Source organism: Bos taurus, chromosome X (genome assembly GCF_002263795.3).
Source record: "Bos taurus isolate L1 Dominette 01449 registration number 42190680 breed Hereford chromosome X, ARS-UCD2.0, whole genome shotgun sequence".
Classification (NCBI taxonomy): domain Eukaryota; kingdom Metazoa; phylum Chordata; class Mammalia; order Artiodactyla; family Bovidae; genus Bos; species Bos taurus.
The window spans coordinates 18,718,770-18,723,924 of record NC_037357.1 but is presented as its reverse complement, the minus strand read 5'-3'; the positions used below and the strand labels follow the sequence as shown (position 1 = coordinate 18,723,924).

General features: G+C 44.4%; 1 long non-coding RNA gene across 1 annotated transcript in view; it reads right to left on the bottom strand.

Annotated features, from left to right (window-relative positions):
- The window catches only part of LOC112445090 (uncharacterized), a 10,943-nt gene extending 9,243 nt beyond the window's left edge, over positions 1 to 1,700 (bottom strand). The window contains exon 1 of the long non-coding RNA XR_003033487.2: positions 1,552 to 1,700. This is a non-coding gene — a long non-coding RNA (uncharacterized lncRNA). The remainder of the gene's footprint in view (positions 1 to 1,551) is intronic.
- Between the last annotated feature and the right edge of the window lie 3,455 nt (positions 1,701 to 5,155).

The following is a 5,155-nucleotide window of genomic DNA, read 5'->3' as shown; positions in this document are numbered from 1 at the left end:
GGGAAAAATTGTCCATTTCCAAGGCCATCTCACATAATGTAGAAGGCGATGGCACCACTCCAGTTACTCTTGCCTGGAAAATCCAAGGGTCGGAGGAGCCTGGTAGGTCTGCAGTCCAATGGAGGTCGTAAGAGAGGTCAGACACGACTGAGTCGACTCCTTCTCAGCTTTTCAGCTTTCATGCCTTGGAGAAGGAAATGGCACTTGCACTCCAGTGTCTTGCCTAGAGATCCGAAGGGACGGGAGCCTGGTGGGCTGCCTGTGTGATGGGGTCTCACAGAGTCAGACATGACTGAAGCGACTTAGCGAGCAGCAGCGCCAGGCAAGCAGTAGCTGAACATAATGAATCTCGTTGTATATATTCATATCTTTCTATATCTGTGCTCCATCCTCAATGGGCATAGCTCTATTAATTAGGGCCTTGACATCCTTTGCTTGTGTCTCGTCTCTTGACTTTGGAAAGTGTGCACATTCAGTTTCTCCGGCCTAATCAGTTACATTCCCTCAAGAAGCCTTCCAAGGTTTTACTCCTTCCAGGCAAATGTGAGTTCTTCATATTAATAGGACATGGGATGATTCAGAGCAGAGATTGCAAGGGACTTTTCTGACCCTGGGCAGATAGTACTGGGCTGGCATTGTTGTGTGCGGACCAAGTTTGCACTGGATATTTTGCAAGTCAGTTCAGGTTGCAGACATTTGGGGAAGACCAGGGAACACTGACTTATTCCACCAGTAGACCTAGCTGAGAGGAATGGCCATTGTCCCCGTCAATCATCGCAGGCCCACCAATGACGATGTTGGGAGGCGGGGGTGAAAGGCGGAAGAAGCCCTAGCACGTGCCTAAGCTCCTGACTGTTTGGATTGTCCTGTGGGGCTTCCGTAGACCATTTTCCTCTGTTAGGATTCAATGTGGTGGCTCCCTTTCCTAAGATAGCAAAAGTGTAAGTTTTACTAAATTTGTTTGTATTTGGCTGTCTGCGGTGTGAGTGGAGAGTCGGGTAAATGGTGTGTCCTGACGGACACTTTGACAGACGTGTCTGCGGGCTCCTGGGTGGATGGCAGAGAAGATCTCTCAGGCACTTTGAGGTTTGGAGTTGGACGTGATTATAATGGCCTGATGAAACTTGAAGAACATTTTCTTTGTTTAAATGTGGATCTTGGAGCCTCCTTCTCAATTATGGTCTTAATGCTTTGTAGTGTTTGCGGCTTAAAATGAGGGAAGGGTGGATGAATTTGGCTGGGTGGGTGGGAGTGACAGTCAGTCTGACTGGCGGCCACCCATGGAGCTGATTCTGCCTTGTATTGTAGGGCGTTTGGGGTGGAGACATCATTGCCGGGCATTGGTTCAAATGTTGATCTTGGCCATTTTTGTGACCTTTCTTTACCATTGAGGGTATTTCTGTTATTTTCCACGTGAAACGAGACAGTAAGGCTCTGAGGGACTGCGTGCGGTGTTAGGACAGCTGACGGCCCTTGACTGCCTTGGTGTTTTGTGGATAAGGGAAAGGGGAAGTTTTCCCCAGCCACTCATGTTACGATCTTGCAAGTTACCTAATTTTCCTGCAGCTGTATTAGGCTGTCCATCTGTAAGCAAGTCTCCTTGTAGATCTGTATAATCACTGTTTCCTTCAGGACCTGTGATGGAAAAATCTAGTTCTGGCCAGCCGATGGACCTGTAATGAGAAGAGAGTGGACCCGGAATTAGCTGTCCAGACCTGCCAGATGAGTAAGTGCAACCTTATGTTATGTGGGGCCACAAATGCTGGGAGGAGGGTAGCATCCATCCCATCAGCTGTAACATTATTTAACATGGTGTTGAAATGTCTTCCCTGAGTCTCTAAGATCGGAACTTCCAACAATGTCAGGATCACTCCCTGAGCGCTGCTCAGACACTGTTTATAATGTCTTTAACTAGTCAATGGCATCTTTTTCCAGTTCACCGTGAGTGCCATTATTACAGACGTACTGAATTTATTAGAATGTCACATTTCCAAAAAGCCTGATCTTGCCATTTTCACATCAGAGCTCTGATCTGTCTTTTTATCCTTTTGGAAAACACTTGTAATACCAGGCAGAAGCAGGCTGGACTGGATGGGATTATGAAAAACAAACTTCAGGAATCCAGAGACTGTGGGAGTGCTGTTTTTTTTTTTTTCAGGTAGGGGAACATGGATTTGAATGTAATTTAAAGCCAGCTCTCTTTAGGAAAGGGGAGAAAGATGAGGCCTGTACACCAAGTGAGTGGCAGAGAATGATAGTCTGCCAGTCTATCCCCTCTATAAGTGGGTGGGCATTTACTTTGCAGGGCTCCTGGAGGTGTAGGCTAACAATTCAAGTACTAAGCGGGTCAGGACTTCATTAAATATTTACCTTTCCACAGTTTGTCGGGTTTTTTTTTTTTTTTTTTTTTTGCTTTGCTTTGCTTTGCAGGTGTTGCTGAGACAATACATCGTGTTTCATTAAAAATAAATTTTATTGTCTGAGTCTGACTCTTTCTTACTGTCATCTTTGAGCCTCAATTTCCACATTTGCAAAATGGGAATCAAACCTTGCTCTCAGGGATATCTCTTGTATGTTTTTGTAAAGCACTCAGCACACAGAGGTACAGAGGGAATTAGTACACCATTTCCAGAATATGGGAACAGAACATTGTGGCTTCATTTAGCTCGTCTCCCTACATGTCCAGACCCCCATTTCAACCAAACGTTTGTTTCCTTTCACAGGGCCAGCAAACTTCCTCAGATATTACTGGCCTTCTTGGAAACCAGCCTCATTAATCCTGCTATGATGCCAAGAGGTAGCCCAGCAACTCACACTTTGCCTTGCTCTGAGCAACTTTCTTTTCTGGCCATCTCTGACGCCTTATGCCGAAGCTGATGTGGCTCAGCACCAAGTTCAGGCACCAAGAAGGTGCTTGTTAACTGGCAGTGCCGAAAAGGTCTCTCTTTCATTGTCTGTGTAAAGTTACTTCTTTCCTGGGCAGTGGTTAATTTGTTGAAAATGTGTGGAAGAGTTTTCACAGTTGGGGTGGGGGAAAGCGCTAAATAGAAATGTGAACTCTTCCAAGGTGCATTCAGAGACACTTCTAACCTCTAGTTTCATAGAAACCTCGGGCTCCTCTGTTGCTCTATTAGCATTGGTTTTATCCAGAAGGAGGCATCACAGAACCTGAATTTCATTCACCAAGGTTTAAAAGAAAATGCACATTTCCTTGTGATTGGAAACTAAAGTGTGTAGTCTTTAGAGGGCATGTTTTAAAGACTTTTTGTTTATCCCTGTAATGGTGAAATTACTTTAAAGCTGTGAAAGATGGGGATGGTGATAGTTTCCTACTCAGTGAAAACCTGAAGCCTGAGATACTTAGAAAAACCTGTCCTAGGCCCATGTTCTTCACCAATGACATGATGATGATCAAAACTGGCTTATCCTAGTCAAAACAGTTGTAAACTTAAAATAACCGTGAGGTCTTCTTGCCCTTCCATACACACTTGTTCCCATGCCCATCAAAGTCATCTTAGCTGACTTCATTGGAGGCAGGGGTCAAGAAAACCTAAATGGATGGTTTAGTCAGTAATCTTCTGTGTATGGGCACTTAAAAATAAGTCACAAGGTTGAGGATTCCACAAAGGTGACTCTCAAATTGGTGACAGTCTCACAAATCAGGGCTTTCATGGAAAGAGAAGGTAATCTTTTTCTGAATTTGAGATGGAATCTGGGTTTCTGGTTCCTTTCCAGGAATTCATTCCTAGGCCAGCCATGTCACTTAGGCTCATGAGACAGTACCTCAGTGAATGTCTACTCACTCGTGGGAATGTTAATTGTTCCATAAATTCTTGGTGTGAGGTATTCCTTTGGATACACACCACAAGTGGGATTGCTGGACTAGACGGTCTTCTGTTTTTAACTTTTTGAGGATCTCTCTCTTTACTGTCCATTTCCCAAGGCCCAGCTGACGTAATGAAATATCTGCTCGTATTTCTATGTCTTTCTATATCTGTGTCCATCCCTCAATGCCTACTTCTTAGGTCTTTGCATATACATCATGCTTTGTTTCTTGTCATCTTAGTCTTTGGAAAGCATGAACATTCCATTTACCCGGGCCTAGATCAACTAGGTCCCCCTCCAGGAAGCCTTGGAGAAGGCGATGGCACCCAAGTTTTTTGTCCTTCCAGGCAAAATGTGAGTTCATCCTTTTAGATAGGGACATGGAGATATATCAGAGCAAAGAGGCAGAGGACTTGTTTCTGAGCCCTGGGGTCAGATATTACAGGGCTGGGCATGATGTGAGGGACCCAAGGTTTGCATTTGGATATTTTGCAAGTCAGTTCAGGTTGCAGACGTTTGGGGAAGACAAGGGAACACTGACAACAGGCTAACGCTTAGAAGCTTGCTAAGATTGGTACCAGCCTTTTCAGGATTTTCATATTCTTTCCTGCTTTTCTATCTGTGAAAATCTTGTCCTTCCTACAAGGCCCAGGCATAAATCACTTCCCTAACTCTTTTCCTGAATTCATGTTCCCACCCCAACCACAAGAGCTATTTCTCCTATTGCTATAGGAAGAAAGATATGAGGATTTCATATCTTGGCTGAAAATGTCACTAAGCTTTACCGTTATCCAAACTGAGACTGGAAGCCCACTTCTTTCCAGAAGGCCTCTTACTGAGAGATTTCTGCACCTGCTCTCAATTTGTGAGTTGTACAAACAAGAAGGCACAGCTCTCCTAGGCTTGACTACCTTGAGTGTTTAACTCATTTACACTCTATATGGTGTGTGGACCACATAGCCTCTGGGTCCTGTACTGTATGGTCACAGTGCACAGTGCTCCTAGGAAAGATGATCTAATGCTAACACTGTCCTTTCCATGGGAAAGATAATTTAGGAGGGTATTTGAGGCTTCGTGGTGTTCACAGTGTTATGCAGCAGTCCATGATGTTGCCCTACCACTGTGATGGCTAATTTTATGTGCCAACTTGATTGGTCATGGAGCGTCCAAATTAAACATTATTTCTGGTTGTATCATGAGGGTGTTTCTGGATGAGATGAGCATTTGAATTGATGACTTAATAAAATAGAAGGCCTTCCCCAATGTGGGTAGGCATCATCCAATCTGTTGAGGGCCCAAATGGAATAAAAAGCAGAGAAAGGAAGAATTC